Here is a 27,447-nt window from a genome sequence, read left to right as displayed (position 1 = left end):
GAGAGATACTTCCGGTTTTGGTCGCGAGGGCAACCGACTCAGGTCCTATGTTCGTGTCGCGATGCCCGTGGGGCACAGACTGGGAGGGGTGCTCCCATAGTGGACTTGGATAGGAAAGCCTCACACGACTGGGGCAGAAAACACTCGCGAGGGCGCCCGCGTAGCCCCCTCGCGAGACTTACGCGAGAAAGAACGAGTCAAGCAGGCGAAAAAGGCAGAGAGTCACCAGTCAAGGACGACAACAACGCTGAAAGCAACTCCAATAAAACTCCAAATTGGGACGAATGAGACAACTGCAGAAAGCAAATGGAAAAGCCGCGTCCGGCACCTAATCTAGTCTTTGACTTCTTCTCACCAGCGCGGAGCTAAGTGTTGCCACTGGGCGTGGGCGGGAGCCCCCGAGGCCCGAGGGCGTCTCTCCGGAGACTCCGGGGCGTGTACAGCCACAACTCATTATTACGTGAGAGTATCACGGGCGGCGAGCTTCACAGGCATTGGCCTTCTTCACAGGCTCCGGGCCTTTCTTGGGGCGATGAGCTTCACAGGCATTGGCCTTCTTCACAGGCACCAGGCCTTTCTTGGTTCGTTTAGCTTCACAGGCGCTAGGCCTTCTTTACAGGCACCGGGCCTTTCTTCAGGGGTAGAACTTTCGAAGGTGCTGGATGTTCCACGCGTTCGAGATGGGCACCCCCTCCTGGGTCTCCAAGTGTGCGGCGCCAGGCCTAGAGACATGAACAACCTTGAACGGGCCCTCCCACATGGGCGAGAGCTTGTGCAGCCCCTCCCTGGAGAGCACCCATCTGAGCACGAGGTCACCTACGTCGAGGGTCCTGGGGCGGATGCTGTGGCAATGGTACCGCCGCAGTGCTTGCTGATATCTCACAGCCCGAAGCGCAGCCTCCCGACGGTGCTCCTCCCCAAGCACGAGGTCCACCCCCCGCGTGGCGTCTTGCTGTGCTTCGTTGAAAGCCAGGACCCGCGCGGAGTGATGCCTGACCTCGTGAGGAAGGACCGCCTCAGCACCATAGACGAGGAAGAACGGGGTTTCGCCGGTCAACTTGGTAGCGGTGGTGCGGATGGACCACATCACGGACTGAAGCTCGTCATACCAACCCCTGCTGCAGGCCTCCAGCTTCTTTTTGAAGGTCCGAGTTTTGAGGCCCTTCAGGACCTCCGCGTTGGCGCGTTCAGCTTGGCCGTTGCTCCGAGGGTGTGCCACCGAAGCGTACCATATCTGTGTTCCAAGGTTAGCACAATACATTTTGAAGAGATTGCTGGTGAACTGCGAACCGTTGTCGGTGATGATGCGATTAGGTACCCAAACTGGCTCACGAGGCCCCTGATGAACTTGACTGCTGAGCCAGCCAGGATGGTGCGGACGGCTTCCATTTCTGCCCACTTGGTGAACTTGTCAATGGCGACGTAGAGGTATCGGTAGCCCCCCGGCGCCCGAGGAAATGGGCCAAGGATGTCCAGTCCCCAAACAGCGAACGACCACGAGAGTGGAATGGTCTGAAGGCCCTGAGCTGGCTGATGAATCTTCTTTGTGTGAAATTGACAGGCTTCACAAGCTTTCACCAGCTCGACTGCGTCGTTGAGTGCTGTTGGCCAATATAACCCGTTGTAGAATGCCTTGCCGAGGAGTGTGCGCAAAGATGAGTGGTGCCTGCAGTCTCCATCATGAATCTGCCAATAGCTCCTTCCCTTGCTCCCTGGAGATGCAACATAGAGTAACGTCATTCGACCACTTCCGGTAGAGCTCTCCGTCTTGGATGCAGTAGGCCGTGGCCTGCCGTGCCACGCGTTTCGCGTCCTCCTCCTTTTCTGGCAGAATCCCCTGTATCAGGTAGTCCTTGAATTCCACGGTTCAACATCCCTCCTGAGGTTCCAGTGCTAGGAGCAGGTGCGCTCCTGAGGTCAGGCCACAGGCCAGGGCTCCCGAGGCAGGTGGTTGAGGGAGCTCCTCCCGAGACTGCGCTGTGCTCGATAGTGACAGTGCCGCCGAAGGTTTGAAGAGTCGTTCCTCGAACACTCCAGGCTCCTGAGGCAGCCGCCTGGACGCTCTCCTGGCGATGTCATCAGCCTCTTGATTGGTGTCGCGAGGCACATGCTGCAACTCTAGCCCCCAAAACTGTTTCTCCATCCTGCGAACTTCCGCAAGATATGCTTCCATGTGTTTGTCCTTCGGCTCGTACACCTTGTTGGAGAAATTGATGAGGAGTTGTGAATCGCCCTTGATGATGAGGCGCTTTACCCCCAAGGCGGCCGCAGCTTTCAAGCCCGCTATCAGGCCCTCGTACTCTGCTATGTTGTTGGAGACCTTCTCTCCATGCTGGAAGCAGAGTTGCACGGCATAGTAAAGCTTGTCCTGAGTGGGAGATATGAGCACCGCGCCAGCCCCCGCACCGTGTCGCGAGAACGCCCCGTCGAAGTACATGATCCGTCCGTCCGGCGCTTCACTTCCTGGGTAAAGCGACTGATCCTCGCTTGCCTTGAGCCCTGGTGCCTCCGCCCATTCTGCCACGATATCTGCAAGTGCGGCTCCCCTAATGACTCTGGTCGTGGTGAATTCCAGCTGAAACGCTTGCAACTCGATGTTCCATTCAGCGACTCTTCCAGCTGAGTTGGGGCTCCTGAGTACCCTTTCCAAGGGGTATGCTGAAACAACCTTGATGGGATGGCCTTGGAAGTAGTGCCGCAGCTTGCGTGAAGCCACTAGCAGCGCAAGGAGGAGTTTTTGGGGCATGGGGTACCGCGCTCTTGCGTCCCATAACAAAGTGCTGACAAAGTATACAGGATGCTCGACGAGGTTGAGAGTGCTGGCGTAGCCTGCGCCTTCCGGAGGTTGAGGCGCCTCCTGAGACGACGGAGCCCCTAGTGATTGGTCGCCTGGTGAGGCCTCCTCCGCTCCGCGTGTGTCCCCCTGCTGAGGTTGATCCCCATCTGCTGTGGTCTTGGTCTTCGCGAGGACCTCTTGGCTTTGCTCCGCCTCAGCCGGGGCCGCGTCTGGCGCGACCTTGGCCCGTCGCTCGTCCCTAACCGCTACCAGGGCTGCACTAGCGGAGTAGGGTGTGGCCGCAAGGTAGAGCACCAAGGGCTCCCGAGGGCGCGGAGCTACCATCACCGGAGGGCTGGTGAGGCACTTCTTGAGATCTTGGAATGCCTTGTTGGCCTCTTCAGTCCATTCGAACAGGCCCTTCTTCTTCATCAGCTTGAAGAATGGCAGTGCCCGCTCTCCAAGCTTGGAGATGAAGCATCCCAACGCGGTTACTCGCCCGGTGAGCTTCTGCATTTCTCTGAGGGTCTTTGGTGGGCTCATGTCTTCGACTGCCCTGACCTTCTCCGAGTTAGCGTCGATGCCCCTGTGGGATACGAGGAAGCCCAAAAGCTTGCCCGAGGGAACTCCAAATACGCACTTCTCCGGGTTGATCCGCAGATCCACTTCACGGAGGCTCGCAAAGGTTTCTTCCAGGTCCTCTATCAGGGTTTTCGCCTCCCGAGACTTTACCACAATGTCATCGACGTAGGCCTCGGCGTTCCTCCCGAGTTGCCGGCCCAAGGCGATGTGCATCAGTCGCTGAAAGGTCGTGCCTGCATTGCGCAACCCGAATGGCATACATGTATAGCAGTATACTCCACACGGGGTCAGGAAGGCTGTTTTCTCCACATCTTCTACCGCCATCTTGATCTGGTGATAGCCAGTGAAGGCATCCAGGAAGCACAATAGGTCACACTCGGCGGTAGAATCGATGATCTGGTTGATGCGAGGGAGCGGGAATGGATCCTGTGGGCAGGCCTTATTGAGGTTGGTGAAGTCGACACACATATGTTCCTTTCCTCCCTTTTTTGGCACAACGACTGGGTTGGCCAGCAATTCAGGGTAGCGAACCTCGCGAATAACGCCTGCTGCATCTAACTTGCGGGTTTCTTGGATGATGAAGGCCTGCTTTTCAGTGGATTGTCGCCTTGCCTTCTGCTTCACGGGGCGCACGTTGGGGCACATGTTGAGATGATGTTCAATCACATCCCTTGGGACCCCTGCCAGTTGATTAGGTTCCCATGGAAACACCTTCTTGTTTGCACGCAAGAACTTCACCAAGGCCTCCTCCTGCTCAGGATTGAGGTTAGCACCTATGGTGAAGGTGGCGCCAGAGGGTCCATCCTCGTTGACCGGTACCTGCTTGGTCTCCGCCTTGTATTGGGTGAACACCTGCTTCTTCTTGGCCGGTGCAGCCCCCTTGGGCTCAATGGTATCTGCGCTGGCAGGCTGTGCCACTGTGGCCGTCCTGAAAGCGAGTTTGAGCACCTGCAGTGCGTCCCTTGTGTCTCCGGACACGGTAAGGACGCCGCTGCTCCCGGGCATCTTCATGAGGTTGTACGCTGGGTGAGTTGCTGCCATGAACTGGGCTAAGGCTGGGTAGCCGAGGATGGCGTTGTACGGGAGGCCGATGGGGGCGATGTTGAAGTCGACCAGCTCCATGCGGAAGTTGTCATGGGTGCCAAAGGTCACCGGGAGGCGGATCTGCCCCAGAGAGCCGGTGGAACTGCCCCCAACGCCCGAGAAGGGCTTGCTGGGCTGGAGCCGCTCTAGCGGCACGTGGAGGAGGCTGAAGGCCTCCACCGAGAGCATGTTGAGGCCAGCACCACCGTCGATGAGGGTCCTGGTGACGGCCACCTGGCAGATGGTGGGGGTACATAGCATCGGGAGCGCGCCCGAGCAGGCGGTGTTAGAGGGGTGATCGTCCGAGCTGAAGGTCAAATTAGCCTTGGGTGCCACCCAGCCCGGGGGGGCTTCTCTGCGCTTGAGTACGGCGCCGATCTGGCGAGTGAACGGCTTGGTGTGGCGGCTCGAAGGTGGTGCCTGCGATCCGCCCAGGATGGCTGTGACGACTAGGGGTGCCGGCACAGCATGATGGGCGAGGAAGAGGTCGCGCAACTCCTCCCAGGAGGCCACAGAAGCCGCTGGTAAGTGGAGCAGCCACATGCGCGGGATGCCGGTGAGGGCCAAGGGCAGCCAGTTTGCCATGACCTTGTTGTCACCTCCGGCCTTGAGAACGGCTTCTTTATATGCCAGCAGAAAGGCCAGCAGGTCGGCCGCGTCATTGTGGCGCGGCGGCATGTCCGGCTTGAACTTGTTCGGCCACCGCACCTGTCGCAAGGCGGTGGCCAGGGCTCGGAGTCCCCTGGTTTCCGCGCCGGCATCGACAGCCGGAGCAGATAGTGCGTCGGCCGCCATGAGGGCAGAGCGTGGTGCTGATGGGGAGCGGCTCGACGGAAGGGAGAACTCCGGCGCACCCCTACCTGGTGCGCCAAATGTCGGATGTTGGGTTCCGGCAGACCCTTAAGGTTTGAACTCTGGGGTGCGTATGAAGATCTCTCCCCTACCGACCTACGTCCGATTGTCTCGTGAGATCTAGGCTAGAAACGATGAACAACATGAGGGACACAAGATATATACTGGTTCGGGCCATCGTTGTGGTGTAATACCCTACTCCAGTGTGTGGTGTGGTGGATTGCCTCAGGGGTTGATGATGAACAGTACAAGGGAAGAACAGCCTCGCGAGAGGTGTTCTTGAGCTGGTGCGATGAACTGCTTGGGTGCGTTTGATCACATTTCTCTCTCTAATGAGCTCTTGATGAGTCCCCCCCTCTTCTCTGTGGTGGCTAGCCCTATTTATAGAGGCCCTGGTCCTCTTCCCAAATATTGAGCGGGAAGGGCGCCAACAACGGCCATTTCGAAGGGGAACATCTAGTACAAGTTATCCTGACTAAAGTTGGTCTTCGGCTGCCAAAGGCACTGGTGATGACGCCGTCTTGGGCTCCACGGTGACCACCATCCTGCCGCTCTGCTGGTCTTGGTCTCGTTGCACTGAAATGGCAACCTTTGCCTGATGCCTCGGTTCTCTATGTCTGTGCTTGCCCCCTTTGCACCAAAGAGGAAATAAGGACACTGCGCAGGCCGGCGCCCGCCTGGCGCCCGCCTGTTCTCCATCGTCATGGCTTGCGTCATAAGAACCTCGCGAGGTACCCCGCCTTGATCTGTCCGCCTCCTTGCGAGCCTGCCTAGCAAGGCCGTTTCTGATGTAGCCTTGCGCCATCCGCCCCGCGAGGCTTGGCCTCTCGCGAGGGTCTTGAGTCTTGTGCTGATGAAGATGGGTCGTACTGGGCCACCACTGGAGCCACGCCGCAGGCCGCAGGCAGGCAAGTCTGGGGACCCCCGTTCCCAGAACGCCGACAAGAAGATACCAAGTATTTCATTTTTCTTGAGAGGATGATCAGGCAAAGCATTAAGTAATTGGAGAAGCCTCCCCCAAGCTTGTGGGAGACTCTCTTCTTCAATTTGCACAAAATTATATATGTCCCTTAAAGGAGCTTGTTTCTTATGAGCAGGGAAATATTTAGCAGAGAAGTAGTAAATCATATCTTGGGGACTACGCACACAACCAGGATCAAGAGAATTAAACCATATCTTAGCATCACCCTTTAATGAGAACGGAAATATTCTAAGGATATAAAAGTAGCGAGTTCTCTCATCATTAGTGAACAGGGTGGCTATTTCATTTAATTTAGTAAGATGTGCCACAACAGTTTCAGATTCATAGCCATAAAAAGGATCAGATTCAACCAAAGTAATTATATCAGGATCAATAGAGAATTCATAATCCTTATCAGTAACACAGATAAGTGAAGTAGCAAAAGCAGGGTCAGGTTTCATTCTAGCATTAAGAGATTGCTGCTTCCATTTAGCTAATAACTTCTTTACATCATATCTATCATTGCAAGCTAAAATAGCTCTAGCAGCTTCTTCATCCATAACATAACCCTCAGGGACAACAGGCAATTCATATTTATTAGGGGGAGAGTCTTCATCATCACTATCTTCAATATTATCAGTTTCAATAATTTCATTCTCTCTAGCCCTAGCAAGTTGTTCATCAAGAAATTTACCAAGTGGCACAGTAGTATCAAGAATAGAAGTAGTTTCATCATAAGTATCATGCATAGCAGAAGTGGCATCATCAATAACATGTGACATATCAGAATTAATAGCAGAAGGAGGTTTAGGTGTCGCAAGCTTACTCAAAACAAAAGGTGAATCAAGTGCAGAGCTAGATGGCAGTTCCTTACCTTCCCTCGTAGTTGAGGGATAAATTGTTGTTTTCGCGTCTTTCAAGTTGTTCATAGTGACCAGCAGATATAAATCCCAAGTGACTCAAAGAATAGAGCTATGCTCCCCGGCAACGGCGCCAGAAAATAGTCTTGATAACCTACAAGTATAGGGGATCGCAACAGTTTTCAAGGGTAGAGTATTCAACCCAAATTTATTGATTCGACACAAGGGGAGCCAAAAAATATTCTCAAGTATTAGCAGTTGAGTTGTCAATTCAACCACACCTGGATAACTTAATATCTGTAGCAAACTATTTAGTAGCAAAGTAGTATGGAAGTAACCGTAACAGTAGCAAAAGTAATATTTTTGGCTTTTGTAGTGATTGTAACAATAGCAACGGAAAAGTAAATAAGCTAAGAAAAATATGTGAAAAGCTCGTAGGCATTGGATCAGTGATGGAGAATTATGCCGGATGCGGTTCATCATGTAACAGTCATAACATAGGGTGGCACAAAACTAGCTCCAATTCATCAATGTAATGTAGGCATGTATTCCGAATATAGTCATACGTGCTTATGGAAAAGAACTTGCATGACATTTTTTGTCCTACCCTCCCGTGGCAGCGGGGTCCTAATGGAAACTAAGGGATATTAAGGCCTCCTTTTAATACAGTACTGGACCAAAGCATTAACACATAGTGAATACATGAACTCCTCAAACTATGGTCATCACCGGGAGTGGTCCCAATTATTGTCGCTTCGGGGTTGCCGGATCATAACACATAGTAGGTGACTATAGACTTGCAAGATAGAATCAAGAACTCACATATATTCATGAAAACATAATAGGTTCAGATTTGAAATCATGGCACTCGGGCCCTAGTGACAAGCATTAAGCATAGCAAAGTCATAGCAACATCAATCTCAGAACATAGTGGATACTAGGGATCAAACCCTAACAAAACTAACTCGATTACATGATAAATCTCATCCAACCCATCACCGTCCAGCAAGCCTACGATGGAATTACTCACGCACGACGGTGAGAATCAAGACATTGGTGATGGAGGATGGTTGATGATGACGATGGCGATGGATTCCCCTCTCCGGAGCCCCGAACGGACTCCAGATCAGCCCTCCCGAGAGGTTTTAGGGCTTGGCGGCGGCTCCGTATCGTAAAACACGATGAATCCTTCTCTCTCATTGTTTTCTCCCTGAACACGAATATATGGAGTTGGAGTTGAGGTCGATGGAGCAACAGGGGGCCCACGAGGCAGGGGGGCGCACCCAGGGGAAGGCACGCCCCCCACCCTCGTGGACATGTGGAGGCCCCCCTGACGTGGATTCTTCTTCCAGTATTTTTTATATATTCCAAAATAACTCTCCGTTGATTTTCAGGTCATTCTGAGAACTTTTATTTCTGCACAAAAATAACACCATGCCAATTCTGCTGAAAACAGCGTCAGTCCGGGTTAGTTCCATTCAAATAATGCAAGTTAGAGTCCAAAACAAGGGCAAAAGTGTTTGGAAAAGTAGATACGATGGAGACGTATCAGCCGGCGGCGTGGAGGACAAGACTGCAACGGCCGAAGAGGAGAGGGAGCTCGCCCAGTGGGCGGGAGTCCGCTGGGGAGGCCAGTAGCACCGGCGCTGGAGCCCCTCTTATTGAAGATGTGCCCGATGAGTTGGAGGAGGAGGAGGTCGAGGCCGGTGACCCTCCGGCCACGGGCAGAGGGCGGGTCCTACGGCGGACCAGCTCCGGCAAGCCGGTCCGACCCGGCAGGGCTGCGCAACCGCAGCAGGCCCAAGAGGGGTCCGCGCGCCAGACAAGGGCCACGGCGGCGAGGAAGTTGGTGAAGGCCGCGGTGGCGAAGAAGAAGGCGACTGCCTCTTCTTCATCCAAGCGTAGCCAGACTCCACCTTCTTCCCCTCCTCCGGCAGATGTCGATGTGGAGGTCGTCTTCGACTTCGGGTCCCTTAGCCCAAGGAGGAAGAGGAAGTCAGCAAAAGAGGAGGTGGATGATGAGTAAGTGTCTTGTTTCCTTTTGTCATCCCCGGCTCCTCAGACTGTACCTCTTATCTTGATTTGTTTTCGTCCTTGCAGGGATGCGGAGACGCTGGCCCAGAGGGTGAAGAGGGCCAGGTCTTCGGCGGGCGGCCAGCCCCCGATGGGCACTTCGAGGGCGCCACTGGTGGTGGTGAGCAGCCCGGACAACAGCCCAGAGCAGCCCCCCAGCGTGAGTTCCTCACTCGCCCCTTGTCAACGTGTGTTGAGGGTTTGATCCATTGGCGCTGACCTTGCCGAGATCACAGGAGGGGGACAGCAGGAGTAGGAGCCACTGAGGGCCACCCCCGACGTGCCGCCCCCATCAACCATGCCGCCCCAAGGGGTGTCCCCGGCTAGGGCACCAAGCACCAAACCCATGCACACGGAGGAGGGGGGGCGAACTCGGGCGCTGGCGGCTTCACCTCGGTGCCAGATGTTGGCGATGAAGGGGCTACTTCTTGTCAGCCCGGCATGGGTACGTTTCTGGCCTTCCGTCCCTGTTCTCTTTCTTCTTCTTGAATCTTGGTCTTGGCTTTACCTCACCCCCTTATCGATATCCAAATCCTCCCTCGGCGGACCGGGAGGACCTGGACATCGTCATCGAGGATGTCGCTAAGGACGCCACGGCGGAGGCCGAGAATATCGCTGCCGAGGAGGCCGCCAAGGACACGGCTGAGGACGCCGCCAAGGGGCCTGCCGGGGAGCCTGGCAAGGCTACTGCCGAGGAGGCCGGCAAGGGGCCTGCCGGGCAAGGCCGCTGCCGAGGAGGATATGGTTGATGACCAGCCTTCCTCCTCCGCTGCCTCTGGCTCCGGCAGGTATCTGAAGGTGATAGACAATCTGTTCGTCCACCTTCCAGGGACGTCGAGCACCAGGGCGCCCATCAAGGGGGAGGTGTTCGACGAGGAGGTGCTTGCCGCCGCCAGGCTCGAGGTTGTCGATGAGCTAAGCGCCGGTGGCGAAGGATCTCAGAAAGAGCGGCTCCTCCAGGCCATGGGCTCCAGCTTCTGGAAGCTCCAATCGCTCCACCGTGCCCGTCTGGACAAGGCCAAGTCTAGGATGGCAATGGTGGACAAGGCGGAGGCAAACCTCAAGGGATGCGTCGCCGAGACGCAGGCTTGGTTCCGCCAGGCTTGTGAGGAGCTGAAGGCTGCCCAGGATGAGCTGGCCAAACGTGAGGTGGAGCTCACCATGAAGCGGACCGACATCGAGAAGGCCCAGGAGACGGTGAAGAACTAGGTTGCTGAGGCCGAGGCCGCTCGAACCCAGCACCAGGCCGCACTGAACTCCCAGGAGGAGGACCTTGCCGCTCGCGAGGAGAAGCTCGCTGCGACTCTCCGCGGCAAGGACGAGGAGGTCGAGAAGCTTTTCCTGCGGCGGACCCAGGAGCTGAAGCTGAAGCATGAGGAAGTGCTTAGTGCCCAGGCTCAGGTCCACGCTGGCAAGGTGAAGGAGCTGGAGGTGGATCGGGACGAGCTGAAGAAGTAGGCCCTGGATCTGACAGGGGAGAGGGACGCGGCCAAGGGCGCCTTGGCCGACGCGCAGGCCGCGATCGTCAGCAAGGTCGGGCTCCTATCCACGGCCAACGAGTCCATCAAGGACCTGAGGCTGAAGCTGGAGGGCCTTGAGGGGATGCTCTCAAGGTTCAAGGCTCGGGAGGAGAACCTGGCCAAGGATCTGGAGGCCGACAAGCTGCAGCGGAAGAACGAAGTCGCTAATACGTCTCCAATGTATCTATAATTTTTGATTGCTCCATGCTATATTATCTACTGTTTTGGACATTATTTGGCTTTATTATTCACTTTTGTATTATTTTTGGGACTAACCTATTAACCGGAGGCCCAGCCCAGAATTGCTATTTTTTTGCCTATTTCAGAGTTTCGCAGAAAAGGAATATCAAATGGAGTCCACACGGAATGAAACCTTCGGGGACGTGATTTTTAGGAAGATTATGATCCGGGAGACTTGGACCCTACGTCATGAAACAAAAGAGGAAGCCACAAGGTAGGAGGGCGCGCCCAACCCCCACGGCATGCCCTCCACCCTCATGGGCCCCCTGTTGCTCCACCGACGTACTCCTTCCTCCTATATATACCTACGTACCCTCAAACGATCAGATACGGAGCCAAAAACCTAATTCCACCGCCGCAACCTTCTGTACCCACGAGATCCCATCTTGGGGCATGTTCCGAAGCTCTGCCGGAGGGGGCATCCATCACAGAGGGCTTCTACATCAACACCATAGCCTCTCCGATGAAGTGTTAGTAGTTTACCTCAGACCTTCGGGTCCATAGTTAGTAGCTAGATGGATTCTTCTCTCTTTTTGGATCTCAATACAATGTTCTCCCCCTCTCTCGTGGAGATCTATTCGATGTAATCTTCTTTTTTGTGGTGTGTTTGTTGAGACCGATGAATTGTGGCTTTATGATCAAGATTATCTATGAACAATATTTGAATGTTCTCTGAATTCTTTTATGTATGATTGGTTATCTTTGCAAGTCTCTTCGAATTATCAGTTTGGTTTGGCCTACTAGATTGATCTTTCTGGCAATGGGAGAAGTGCTTAGCTTTGGGTTCAATCTTGCGGTGTCCTTTCCTAGTGACAGTATGGGCAGCAAGGCACGTATTGTATTGTTGCCATCGAGGATAACAAGATGGTTTTTTTTATCATATTGCATGAATTTATCCCTCTACATCATGTCATCTTGCTTAAGGCGTTACTCTGTTTCCATGAACTTAATACTCTAGATGCATGCTGGATAGCGGTCGATGAGTGGAGTAATAGTAGTAGCTGCAGGCAGGAGTCAGTCTACTTGTCTCGGACGTGATGCCTATATACATAATCATACCTAGATATTCTCATAACTATGCTCAATTCTGTCAATTGCTCAATAGTAATTCGTTCACCCACCTTAAAATACTTATGCTCTTGAGAGAATCCACTAGTGAAACCTATGGCCCCCGGGTCTATCTTCATCATATTAATCTTTCAACACTTAGTTATTCCCTTTGCTTTTATTTTACTTTGCATCTTTATCACAAAAATACCAAAAATAGTATCCTATCATATCTATCAGATCTCACTCTCGTAAGTGACCGTGAAGGGATTGACAACCCCTTATTGCGTTGGTTGCGAGGATTTATTTGTGTTGTGCAGGTGCGAGGGACTCGCGCGTAGCCTCCTACTGGATTGATACATTGGTTCTCAAAAACTGAGGGAAATACTTACGCTACGTTGCTACATCACCCTTTCCTCTTCAAGGGAAAACCAACGCAGTGCTCAAGAGGTAGCAAGAAGGATTTCTGGCGCCGTTGCCGGGGAGTCTATGCAAAAGTCAACATACCAAGTACCCATCACAATCCCTTATCTCCCGCATTACATTATTTGCCATTTGTCTCTCGTTTTCCTCTCCCCCACTTCACCCTTGCCATTTTATTCGCCCTCTCTTTTTCCGTTCGCCTCTTTTTCGCTTGCTTTTTGTTTGCTCGTGTGTTGGATTGCTTGTTTGTCACGATGGCTCAAGATAATACCAAATTATGTGACTTTACCAATACCAACAATAGTGATTTCCTTAGCATTCCGATTGCTCCTCTTACCGATACTGAATCTTGTGAAATCAATGCTGCTTTGTTGAATCTTGTCACAAAAGATCAATTCGCCAGCCTTCCTAGTGAAGATGCCGCTACTCATCTAAATAGCTTCGTTGATTTCTGTGATATGCAAAAGAAGAAAGATGTTGATAATGATATTGTTAAATTGAAGCTATTTCCTTTTTCTCTTAGAGATCGTGCTAAAGCTTCATTTTCGTCTTTGCATAAAAATAGTATTGATTCTTGGAACAAGTGCAAAGATGCTTTTATCTCTAAGTATTTTCCTCCCGCTAAGATCATCTCTCTTAGAAATGATATTATGAATTTTAAGCAACTTGATCATGAACATGTTGCACAAGCTTGGGAGAGGATGAAATTAATGATACGTAATTGCCCTACTCATGGTTTGAATTTGTGGATGATTATACAAAAAATTTATGCAGATTGAATTTTGCTTCTAGAAATCTTTTAGATTCGGCCGCGGGAGGCACTTTTATGGTAATCACTTTAAGAGAAGCTACTAAACTCCTATATAATATTATGGTTAATTATTCTCAATGGCACACTGAAAGATCTACTAATAAAAAAGTGCATGCGGTAGAAGAAATTAATGTTTTGACAGGAAAGATGGATGAACTTATGAAATTATTTGCTAGTAAGAGTGTTTCTTTCGATCCTAATGATATGCCTTTGTCTACTTTGATTGAGAATAATAATGAATTTGTGGATGTGAACTTTGTTGGTAGGAATAATTTTGGTAACAACGCGTATAGAGGAAACTTTAATCCTAGGCCTTATCATAGTAATTCCTCTAATAATTATGGAAATTTCTACAACAACTCTTATGGAAATTTTAATAAGATGCCCTCTGAATTTGAGACTAGTGTTAATGAGTTTATGAATTCGCAAAAGAATTTCAATGCTTTGCTTGAGGAAAAAGTGCTTAAAGTTGATGAATTGGCTAGGAACGTTGATAGAATTTCTCTTGATGTTGATTCTTTAAAGCTTAGATCTATTCCTCCTAAGCATGATATAAATGAGTCTCTCAAAGCCATGAGAATTTCCATTGATGAGTGCAAACAAAGAACCGCTAGGATGCGTGCTAAGAAAGATTGCTTTATAAAAGCGTGTTCTTCAAATTTCTATGAAAATAAAGATGAAGATCTAAAACTTATTGATGTGTCCCCTATTAAATCTTTGTTTTGCAATATGAATCTTGATAATGATGGGACTGAATATGATCCACCTTTACCTAGAAGGCGTTCCGAAAATTCGGAGTTTTTAGATCTTGATGCTAAAATTGATAAAAGTGGGATTGAAGAAATTAAAACCCTAGATGTTGCTAAACCCACTATTTTGGATTTCAAGGAATTTAATTATGAAAATTGCTCTTTGATTGATTGTATTTCCTTGTTGCAATCCATGCTAAATTCTCCTCATGCTTATAGTCAAAATAAAGCGTTTACTAAACATATTGTTGATGCCTTGATGCAATCTTATGAAGAAAAGCTTGAGTTGGAAGTTTCTATCCCTAGAAAACTTTATGAAGAGTGGGAACCAACTATTAAAATTAAGATTAATGATCATGAGTTTTATGCTTTATGTGATTTGGGTGCTAGTGTCAAACAACGTGTTAAAACAAGATTGGGAATATCAAATGAATCTCTCAATGACACATACCTTGGTATGCCCACTCAGGTAGGAAAATCACCAACTAGCATTTTAAATTTTTTGATTGACCGTGCTTGCCGTTGCATTTATGGGTGGTCAGGTCAACATATTTCAAGAGCTAGTAAAGAAGCTTTGTTGAAATCTGTTATACAGGCGGTTCCGACGTACATCATGAGTTGTTTCCAAATTCCTGTGGAGACATGTGAGAAATTCTGACAAACTGTGGCTGATGGATGGTGGGGTAGAGAAGATGGTAAAAATAAAATCCACTGGAGATCTTTGGATTGGTTATCGACACCCAAATATCTTGGTGGAATGGGTTTTCGAGACATGGCCATCTTTAACCTCGCCATGTTGGTCAAGCAAGGATGGCGGATGCTCACAATTCCATCATCTTTGTGCGCTTGTGTCCTAAAGGGCCGGTATTTCCCTTATACAATTTTTGGAATGCTTCTGCGTCAAGATCTGTGTCTGCTACTTGGCTTGGCATCCTTGTCGGTCGTGAGCTTTTGAAGCATGGTGTTAGATGGGGTATTAGTGATGGCAAGAATGTCCATATTACGATGGATCACTGGATTCCATCGACTCCTCCAAATATGCTTCAGCCGTCCTCACCTATTCCTATAAATGCTAAGGTTCATTGCCTTCTTGACGAGGACAATTGCACATGGAATAGGAAATAATGCGTGTCTTTTTTTATTGATAATGTTGCTTCAGAGATTCTTCTTTTACCCATTAGTAAACATGGAGGCAATGATTTTTCTTACTGGCCATTCACTCGATATGGTGAATATTCTGTTCGCTCAGCTTACAACATGGTACATTCAACATACTTCATGGTAGTTCATAGTGAGAATGGATTTGGTCAATGTTCAGATAGAACCAGTGATGCGGAGCATCCCACGGTCATCCCCAGACCATCCTACGTCTCCCACGACACCACTTGGACCAATGACAAGAGTCCGAGCAAAGGCTATCAAAACTAAGGTGAACTCGCTCCTCTCTGAACTACCAATTTCTACATGAGACATGGCTACTACCTCAAGCGGAGACCCTATGTGTGATTAGGTACTTGGAGGAAAGCCACGGAGCAGCTACACCCAACGGACAAGACGGCGAGGACACCAAGTACAAGGACCAAGAGGAAGGGTTGTCAAGAAGTTACAGCCACCGAACTACCGGCGCCTATCGAACGTCTGATGCCTGGAGGCACCAGCCAGCCAGCCGAGCCCCAGCCAGCGCATGCTCCATCGGCCGGACGACCGCCATGGATCAGACGTCCGACATGTCCCAGCATCCAGATGACCGAGCCCCTCCGGACGACCATGACAACCAGTCCAGAGAGGTAACATCAGAAATTCGAAGCCCACTAGACGTCCGACGCGGACCAGACGACCAACAGACACACATCAGAGGCGAAACGTTGGAAATCGGACACTTACCAGACGTTCGAGCCCCCAGAAGACACTGGACGACCGGTATCGTTTACGTGTCGGTCACCAACACTCACAGTTTTGGCCGATTCTGACCCGTTTCTTGGATTATTACTCACTGTTTTGGGGTCCCGAAGCGATTTCCATAGTTTTGGAACCCCAAGGTGCGCTTACGTGTCGGTCATCAACACTGGCAGTTTTCGCCGATTCTGGCCCGTTTCATGGATTATTACTCACTGTTTTGGGGTCCCGGAGCGATTTCCATAGTTGTTGAACCCGGGGACAAACCCATGTACCCCTTCGCCAACTTAGACTATATATACTCCTCCTCCTCCCTCTTTTTAGGGTCAGCAATGTGATAGCTCATTTTGGAGATAAAGCTTTGCTCATCCACTTGATACTTTCTCCTTCGGAGACTGCGGCCTCTACGGAGAAGATCCCCCAAGTGGATTCAAGACCCCTCACGGGAAGACCCCTCAAGACCTCCTCACAGAGAAGAACTGCCGCCTCTTGTATCATCCTTTGTTGCGTTTGGATCTTGTATCACCCGTTATGTTCATGGATCTACCACATGTGTGGTTGTTCTCCTTGATTCAGTGTCTTTCTCTCGTGTTTTCCCTCATGTTCTTCGTAGGATACCCTCCATTTCATGAAAGATCGGCCCTAGGGTTTCCACCCTACATCATGTTGGTATCATCAGCCTTGCTTGATCACGAATTTGGAGTCCCTGCCCTTGTTTTCTAGCCTTGTTTTGTTGAATTTGCCCCAATTTCGAAAATTTCAAAAATAGCCCCAATTTTTTTTGTGATTTGTTGGTTTTGATGAAGTTTTGTTGGATTTAATCCATGGATTTGCTTTGCCACGAGAGGATCTAGCTTTCCCCCATCATCTACACCATTTCCACCCACAAATTCGTCCAATTTTGACCAAATTTTGCACCTCCATCATGAACCCTAGGAGTTCTTCCCATGCCCGAAATCACCCAGGCATCGGACGTCTGACAGTCTCCAGACGTCCGATAGTCTCCAGACGTCCAACAGCTCTCGGTCGTCCGACCACTTCCGGACGTCCGACGCTCCCTCACGAAATTGAACTTTTGTTCAGTTCAATCCCCGCTCCACTCCCACTTCCGCATCCGCACTTCCATACCTCTACACCTTTTGACACCACCACCGCTTTCCGAAACCACCATCGCTTACCCGCTACCGACCCGACAATTCTGGCACGTTCTCTTTGAGAAGTTGAGTTGTGGTTCCCATTTCCTATCGTGTTTCAGCTACATAGGGACGGTTTGGCTTCGACATCACCACCGCTCATCTTCACCCAGATTCGTCTTCGACAACATCCACCTCACCATTTTGACACCCTAAGCTTAAGCAAGACGGTAACCTCTATATCATCTTGGTATCATGGTATCCCATCATTGTACATTCTTGTCACTGCATTGATAACCCCATAGCCCATTTTGTGTACCTTTCCTATCGAGACAAGCCATTGAGTATTGCCGGCAACATTACCTGTGCACATTAGTGGTCATTGCATATATCACATCTCATTGGTATCATATCTTGATATCATCTATTGTGTCACAAGGTTGTCATCGCATATACACAATTGCTATCTTGGTTCGTCAAGTTTTGCATGAGAAAGAGCTCAAAAGAGAAAGAGCCAAACAAGCTTTTAAGCAAAAGAGAAAGATAAGCAAAGAGCTTTAAGCAAGAACCATAGCATCATACTACATTAAGATTGTCATACTTGACCATCTTGGATCATATCACTAGAACACCATAAATATAGCATACTTGGGATAGAAGTCGTTGCATTTTGCTTAGTAGGTTGTGCACAAGTCTCGTATCCGCCTATTGTGCAGTCGAACTAGCGTCTCTCTAGCGTTGTGCAACAAGAGCATTTTCGTGGATTCCACATTTTGGCTCATTCCTTGGTTGCACGACCACATTTATCTATCCGTGTGTGTGTTTCCGTGTGCCATATCTTGCTATTGGTCTACTTGTTGCATTTGCAAATTTGCGAATCTTTTCCAACATTATTGAGTCTCACTAACAATTGCATAAATTTTTTCCACCATCGTAACCAAGCTCCACCAAAGGCTTTATTTGGGTAGGTGTGAGAGATTGACGAGATACGGTACCAATTGTGATATTTCCTTGTTACATCATTGAGTGATGTTTGATCCATTCTCAACATCGGTCAAGGTACATTTGGTATAGTTATTCTCTTTCTCCCACTCACACATTTACTTTAAATGATGGATAGGCCAACTACTTCTACCAACCCACTCTTCATCGAGCAAGACGAGGACCCGAACAACTACGTCACCAAGAACTACCTCTTAGGCGCACAAAGAGCTTTACATCAAGAACAACAAGCATTGAGCGACCGCATCAACAACCTCGCCACCGACTTGCAACAATCTGAGCAATGTACAAGAGACTACTTCAACAACAAGCTCAACAAACAAAAACAAGAGAGCAAGGCAAGAATGGACGAGATTCGTGCCTTGTTGGTCAACCGCTCTTCTACCTCTTCGTCATATTCAAGACGGAGCCACTTGAGTCGACATTCTTCCGACACCATCTCCGGCTCAAGTACACCGACATCAAACACTCTTCGACGAGCCACGCACCACGACCATAAAGCAAACCGCAACCCTCCACATGGCAATGATCGACAACAAGAGCAACTTGAAGAGCAAGAAATTCAAAATCATCAAATCAAGCTACCCTTGCTCAAGCACAAGAAAGTCAACGCCAACACCAACAAGAGAAAGAGCGAGCACGCCAACACCAAGACGAGCAAGACGCCGAAGCTCTACGTCAACAACAACAACGGTGTGAAGCACAAGCCCTTGAGGCACAATGTGCCCTCCTCGACACCAATCGTGCCATCGCCACCCATAACCGATGTGTTCGAGAAGGAGAAGAAGCACTTCCACAAGCTCCTCGCAAGTTCCACAAGCTAGACAAGAACCCCAAGTTTGCCAAGAGCAACAAGACAATGGGAATCCCCCACGCCAAGAGAAACATGAGGTTGACAACCCTCCAGATAAAGGGAGACATCATCCTCGACCCCAACACAATGAAGAGCACGCTACGGCAAGCTTAAGTTCACCATGCCTAAGTTCTCCGGAAGCAATGATCCCGAAGAATACCTTTCATGGGCATTAAAGGTTGACAAGATCTTTTGTTTGCACAATTATGAGGAAGAGAAAAAGATCACCATGGCATCCCTTGAGTTCCAGGCCTATGTCCACATTTGGTGGGAGCAGGTCATTGAGCGTAGCGAGGCAAGAGGTGAACCACCCATCACAACTTGGGATCAAATGAAGGATGTCATGAGAGCGCGCTTTGTGCCAGCATACTATAACCACGACCTCTTCAAGCGACTACAACTCCTCAAGCAAGGAACAAAGAGCATTGAAGATTACTACGAGGAAATGGAGATTGCCATGATTTGAGCAAATGTCACAGAAGATGATGAACAAACTATGGCACGTTTCTTGAATGGACTCAATCACCCTATCAAGAAAATCATCGACTTCCAACCTTACTCCAACCTCATCGAGCTAGTGCATCAAGCTACCAAAGCGGAGAGACAAGTGCAAGATGACTTCAAGTATGCCAAGTACTCTTCCAAGACTTACGGCTCCAACAACCAAGCTTCAACGATTCCAAAGCCTTCTACCTCAACCAAACCTTCTACAAGCAAAGGCAACAAGTCAAGTTACAAGAAAACTTCGGCAACCTCAAGTGGTCCTCCTACTACAAGCAACTTCAAGCCGAGAGCTTCATCATTTACAACTCCACCGGATGAGGCCGTCAAGACAAGTTCCATCAAGTGCTTCACATGCGGCGGCCGAGGCCACAAGTCTTTCGAGTGTACCAATAAGTGCACCATGATCCTCAACGACGATGGAACATACGACTCCATGTGTGAAGAAGAAATGGACGCGCTTGAACACGTGGCCATGCACCGGCGCGTGAATGAGGATGAAGATGACCAAGTCTTTTGTGACAATGATTTGAGCCCCGCTCTTGTTGTCTCCAAGGTCTTGACACTTCAACATCAATAAGATGAAGACCAAAGATGCCATATCTTCGACACCAAGGCGGGATCAATGGAAGGTCCGTGAAGGTCATCATCGGCGGAGGGAAGTTGCCATAACTTGGCAAGTGAAGAGCTATGTTCCAAGCTACCATTGGTCAAGATGAAGCATCCCCACCCCTACAAGGTCCACTGGCTTAGCGACTCCCACAGAATTCAAGTGGAACACATGGTTCAAGTCTCCTTCAAGGTCGGAGCATACGAAGACACTTTGGAGTGTGATGTGGTTCCTATGTTGGTTTGCCATCTACTACTTGGACGACCTTGGCAATTCGACCGTGGCATCATCCACAATGGGCGAACCAATCACTATAGCTTCAAGATGAAGGGAAACGAGTAATTTCTACGACCTATGTCTCCAAGCCAAGTGATCACCGATAAGAAGACAACCACCCATTGGGGAGAGAATAGTGGGAAATCAAACCACCCAAAAGAGAGTCAGCGCCATAAGCCCAAATTGAGTGCCTCCACGATGAGCGATAAGAAAACTTCAGTGCTATTCGCTACCACAAGTGAGATGAGACAAGTGTGTGAGAACCCATCAAGTGTTATGCACTATGTCCTTTTATGCAAGGATGAGGCACCTAAAACTAACACCTCTCACAATCTACCTTTAGTGTTGTCTTCTCTATTGCAGGAATTCCAAGATGTATTCCCCGATGAACTACCTCCGGGTCTACCTCCTCTTCGAGGCATCAAACACCGCATCGACCTCATCCCCGGATCACCTCTTCCTGACAAGCAGGCACCATACCGCATCAACCCCGAGGAAACCAAGGAGATCCAACGGCAAGTACAACAACTAATCGACAACTGCCATATACGAGAAAGCTTGAGCCCATGTGTTGTTCCGGTAAACCTTATCCCAAGAAAGATGGTACATATCACATGTGCTCCGATTGTCAACCTATCAATGGTACCATAGTTCGTTATCGCTACCCCATTCAACGCCTTGATGATATGTTAGATGAGCTTAGAGGAGCCACCATTTTCTCTAAGATTGATCTTAAGAGTGGCTATTACCAAATTTGCATCCAAGAGGGTGACGAATGGAAAACTCTTTCAAAATAAAGTTTGGCTTGTATGAATGGTTGGTCATGCCAATGGGCTTATCTGAAGCACCTGGCACCTTTATGCATGTGATGCATTTTGTTCTCCGCCCCTACATTGGCGTATTTGTTGTGGTCTACTTTAATGATATTCTTGTGTTTAGCAAATCTCTAAAAGATCATGTCACCCATCTTAGAACCGTTTTGCAAACTCTTAGAAAAGAGTGTCTATGCTAATATGGATAAATGCCTTTTTTTGGTGTTGATAAGCTTGTTTTCTTGGGTTTCGTTGTGTATTATAAGGGTGTTCATGTAGATGAATCTAAGATCAATGCTATTAAAACTTGGCCCCAACCAACCAACTTGCAGCAAGTGCGAAGTTTCCTTGGCTTAGCCGGTTTCTATCGTTGATTCGTGAAGGATTTTAGAACCATCGCTTTACCATTACATGCCTTGAGTAAGAAAAATGCACCATTTGTTTCGGGACCATCTCAAGATATCACATTCAATGAGCTAAAGAATTTTCTTATGCAAGCTCCTTTGCTTGCTTTACCCAACTTTGGTAAACCTTTCGAGGTCCATTGTGATGCTAGCGCTTACGGCATAGGAGGTGTGTTCATGCAAGAGAAGCGCCCCATAGCTTACTTTAGTGTAAAACTTTCCGGAGCGTAACTTAACTACCCCATCTATGACAAAGAGCTATATGCTTTAGTGAGAGTCTTGCATTTTTGGGAGCATTATCTCCGCCCTCATGAGTTCATCCTTCACACGGATCATGAAACACTTAAATATCTTAAGGGTCAAACTAAGTTGAACAAGCGTCATGCTAAGTGGAGTGAATTCATTGAGTCTTTTCCTTATGTCATCAAGTATATCAAATGTTGTGGCGGATGCGCTTTCCCGTAGATGCATGCTTGTTACCCAACTTGAATTGAATGTCATTGGATTTGAGCACATAAAAGACTTGTATGCGTGATACCACTTTTGCTATTCCATATGCCAAATGTTTGACGCATACATCTTGGGAAGGCTATTACATCAAAAATGATTATCTTATGAGAGCTAACAAACTATGTATCCCCGAGTCTTCTCTTCATTTGTTACTTTTGCAAGAAACTCATGGAGGAGGACTTATTCAACACTTTGGACGCGACAAGACATTTGCTACGCTCTCCAAGAACTACTTTTGGCCAAGATGTTCTGCGACATCTCACACTTCACCAGCCGATGCTCTACATGTCGCAAATCTAAGTCTAAAGCTCAATCCCATGGTCTCTATATGGCACTTCCAATTCCATATCACCCATGGGATGATATTAGTATGGACTTTGTGCTTGGTTTGCCTAGAACTAGGAATGGAAAAGATTCTATGTTTGTTGTTGTGGACCGATTTTCTAAGATGGCTCATTTCATCCCATGCAACGAGATAGACGATGCTTCACATGCTACAAATCTTTTTTGTAGGGAAATCTTGCGTCTACATGGAGTGCCAAATATGATTATCTCGGACCGCGATGTCAAGTTCCTAAGCTACTTTTGGAAGAACTTATGCGCCAAGCTCGGAATCAAGCTTTTATTCTCGTTGGCATACCATCCTCAAACTGACGGCCAAACGGAGGTCACGGACCGGATGCTCTCCAATATCCTACGCATGTTGATCAAGAAGAACATGAAGGAATAGGAGGAGTGTCTACCCATCACCGAGTACGCCTACAACCGCGCATGACATTCGACTACCGGCAAGTCCCCCTTCGAGGTCGTCTACGGCTTCAACCCGTTGTCCCCATTGGACATTCTACCCCTACCACTACAAGAGCGCATCAACATGGACGCAAGTGCACGAATGATCTACCTCAAGAAGCTGCATAAAGATACGAGGCACACCATCGAGCGCCAAGGACAACGACTAGCGACCAAGCTCAACATCAACAAGCAACCCATGATATTCAACATTGGAGATCTTGTATAGCTACACCTTTGCAAGGAACGCTTCCCCAACGAACACAAGTCCAATAACATTGGTTTCAACATTTATAGGATTACCTGAGATATAATGTTTGATTCTTTGACCGTTCACCACCTTCGGATTTGTGCCTTCGAAGTTGTTGATATTTATGGCACCGGAGCGATAGACCTCCTCGATAACGTAAGGACCTTCCCATTTAGAGAGAAGTTTTCATGCAAAAAATCTTAAACGAGAGTTGTATAATAATACATAATCACCTACATTAAACTCACGCTTTTGTATCCTTTTGTCATGCCATCTTTTAACTTTTTCTTTAAACAATTTGGCATTCTCATAGGCTTGGGTTCTCCATTCATCAAGTGAGCTAATGTCAAATAACCTCTTCTCACCGGCAAGTTTGAAATCATAGTTGAGCTCTTTAATGGCCCAATAAGCCTTATGTTCTAGTTCGAGAGGTAAGTGACATTCTTTTCCATAAACCATTTTATACGGAGACATACCCATAGGATTTTTATATGCAGTTCTATAGGCCCATAATGCATCATCGAGTTTCTTGGACCAATTCTTTCTAGACCTATTAACAGTCTTTTGCAAAATTAATTTGAGTTCTCTATTACTCAATTCTACTTGACCACTAGACTGTGGGTGATAAGGAGATTCAATTCTATTATTAACATCATACTTAGCAAGCATTTTACAGAAAGCACCATGAATAAAATGTGAACCACCATCAGTCATTAAATATCTAGGGACTCCAAACCTCAGAAAAATAACTTCTTTAAGCATCTTAATAGAAGTGTTATGATCAGCACTACTAGTTGGAATAACTTCTACCCACTGAGTAACGTAATCAATAGCAACCAAAATATGTGTATATCCATTAGAGGCAGGAAACGGTCCCATATAATCAAAGCCCCAAACATCAAATGGTGAGATAACAACTGAATAATTCATAGGCATTTCCTGACGTCTACTAATATTACCAATTCTTTGACATTCATCACAAGATAAGACAAACTTACGGGCATCCTTGAAGAGAGTAGGACAATAAAAACCGGACTGCAATACCTTATGTGCAGTTCTATCTCCAGCGTGGTGTCCTCCATAAGCCTCGGAGTGACACTTGCGTAGGATCTATTCCTGTTCATGCTCAGGTACACAACTTTCTAATAACACCATCTACTCCTTCTTTATAAAGATGTGGGTCATCCCAAAAGTAATGTCTCAAATCATAGAAAAACTTTTTCTTTTGCTGGTATGTGAAACTAGGTGGTATAAATTTAGCAACAATGTAATTAGCATAATCGGCATACCATGGAGTAGTATGAGAAGCATTTATGACATTTAATTGTTCATCAGGAAAGCTATCATCAATAGGTAGTGGGTCATCAAGAACATTCTCTAACCTAGAAAAGTTATCTGCAACGGGGTTCTCAGCTCCTTTCCTATCAATAATATGCAAATCAAATTCTTGCAGCAAGAGAACCCATCTAATAAGTCTAGGTTTAGCATCTTTCTTTTCCATAAGATATTTAATAGCAGCATGATCAGTGTGAATAGTTACTTTAGAATCAACAATATAAGGTATGAACTTATCACAAGCAAATACAACTGCTAAAAATACTTTTTTAGTAGTAGCGTAATTTCTCTGGGCATTCTCTAGAGTTTTACTATCATATTGAATAACATTTAATTTCTTATCAACTTTTTGCCCTAGAACAACACCTACAGCATAATCACTAGCATCACACATAATTTCAGAAGGTAAGTTCCAATCAGGTGGCTGAACAATAGGTGCAGAGATCAATGCTTTCTTAAGTATTTCAAATGCTTCTACACAATCATCATCAAAGACAAATGGTATATCTTTCTTTAATAAATTAGTGAGATGCCGAGAGATTTTTGAGAAGTCCTTAATGAACCTCCTATAAAAACCGGTATGACCAAGGAAACTTCTTATACCTTTGATGTCCTTGGGACATGGCATCTTTTCAATAGCATCAACTTTAGCTTTATCAACTTCAATACCTCTTTCAGAAATTTTATGCCCCAAGACAATGCCTTCATTAACCATAAAGTGGCACGCTGCCCAATTCAAGACAAGGTTAGTTTCTTCACATCTCTGCAAAACTCGATCAAGGTTGCTCAAGCAATCATCAAAAGAGGATCCATAAACGGAGAAATCATCCATGAAAACCTCACATATCTTTTCATAAAAGTCAGAGAATATAGCCATCATGCATCTTTGAAAGGTAGCAGGTGCATTACATAAACCAAAAGGCATACGTCTATAAGCAGAAGTACCGAAAGGGCAAGTAAAAGTGGTCTTAGATTGATCATCAGCTGACATAGATATTTGAGAGAAACCAGAATAACCATCTAGCAAGCAAAAATGTGTATGTTTGGATAGTCTTTCTAGCATTTGATCAATAAAAGGTAAGGGGTAATGATCCTTTTTAGTAGCATTATTTAATTTACGGAAATCAATTACCATCCTATAACTTGTAATAATTCTTTGCGGGATCAATTCATCTTTATCATTAGGAACGACGGTAATACCTCCCTTTTAGGGACACAATGGACAGGGCTTACCCACTGACTATCAGCAACGGGATAAATAATACCTGCCTCAAGAAGCTTTAGTATTTCCTTTCTTACCACTTCTTTCATCTTAGGATTCAGCCGTCATTGGTGATCACGAACTGCTTTGGCATCTTTCTCCAAATTTATTTTGTGTTGGCATAGAGTGGGGCTAATGCCCTTAAGATCATCAAGAGTATATCCAATGCCGGCGCGGTGCTTCTTCAGAGTTTTCAATAATCTCTCTTCTTCATGCTCTGAAAGGTTAGCACAAATAATAACAGGATATATCTTTTTCTCATCAATATAAGCATATTTAAGAGTATCAGGTAACGGTTTGAGCTCAAACACGGGATCACCCTTGGGTGGAGGAGGATCCCCTAGGATTTCAACCGGCAAATTGTGTTTCAGGATGGGTTCCTGTTTAAAGAATATTTCATCTATTTCCCTTCTTTCATTCATAAACATATCATTTTCGTAGTCTAGCAAATATTGTTCTAAAGGATCACTAGGAGGTACGGCAATAGAAGCAAGACCAATCATTTCATCTTTACTAGGCAATTCCTCTTCACGGTGTTGTCTACAAAATTTAGAGAAGTTAAACTCATGAGACATATCACCTAGACCAATAGTAACAACATCCTTTTCGTAGTCTATCTTAGCATTAACAGAGTTCAAGAAAGGTCTACCAAAAATAATGGGACAAAAGCTATCTTGTGGGGAACCAAGAACAAGAAAATCAGCAGGATATTTAGTTTTCCCACACAAGACTTCAACATCTCTAACAATTCCAATGGGTGATATGCACTAGTAGAAAAAGGGCATATTGTCCCGGTTGGTAAGGGCCTTTAGTCCCGGTTGGTGAACCGGGACTAAAGGGTCGGTACTAATGCCTCCCCCCTTTAGTCCCGGTTCAATCCAGAACCGGGACTAAAGGCCGCGGCCACGTGGAGCCTTTAACAATCCACCTTTAGTCCCGGTTTGTAACACCAACCGGGACTAATGGAAATTTTATGATTTTTTTTTGAAATTTTTTTGAAATTTTTTTTGAAATTTTTTATTTTCAAATTTCTGAATTATTTTAACCCCTCATTAGTGAATCTCTAATCAGCACCCCTCATCACTTCTCAATTTATCCTCTTCTCTAATCACCCTCATCATTCCAAATCACCTAACTTCCCGAACAGTCACCCATCCTCCCACTCACCGAGCCTGAGCACGCTTAACTTCCGGGTTCTATTCTCCCTCGTTTCCAAGTCTGAACTTGTTGTTTTCCTGACAATAGTAAGATGTTAATCCTATTAACCCTCAAGAATTTTGCTTGAGCATGGATTGACACATTTCACTGTTTGAGTTTCAAACTATTGTTTTCAAAAACAATAATTATTTAGAAAACAATAGTTATTTTGAATAATTAGTTTGACCAGGGTTTGACCATAGTTTGACCATAGTTTGACTACAGTTTGACCAGATTTGACCAAAATTCAAAATAACTGAACAAATTAGTTATTAACACTAATATTCTAGAATAATTAGTTTGACCATGGTTTAACCATGGTTTGACCACAGTTTGTCATTTTTCCGATTTTTTCCACTCTAGATATTAAAAGCCCCGTAACTTTTTTCTGTTAGGTTTTTGATAATTTTGTGGATGTAACTTTTCGAGTAGATGATTTTTCATATAAAAAACTTTTTCATCCGAGTTAGTATGCAAAAGTTATGCCCATATTTACAAATTCCAGAGAGATTTTGCAAATAAAGTTGAAATTCACATTTGCAAATTTCCCCAACAACTAGACCACATATCACATGGGAAACTTATTTTCTTTTACTTTTTTCACATTTCCATCATTTTCTTTTATTTTATTTTTAAATTGA

The sequence above is a fragment of the Triticum dicoccoides genome, chromosome 7B (assembly GCF_002162155.2).
Source record: "Triticum dicoccoides isolate Atlit2015 ecotype Zavitan chromosome 7B, WEW_v2.0, whole genome shotgun sequence".
NCBI lineage: Eukaryota > Viridiplantae > Streptophyta > Magnoliopsida > Poales > Poaceae > Triticum > Triticum dicoccoides.
The sequence above is the reverse complement of the archived record's forward strand: the minus strand, read 5'-3'. Positions refer to the sequence as shown.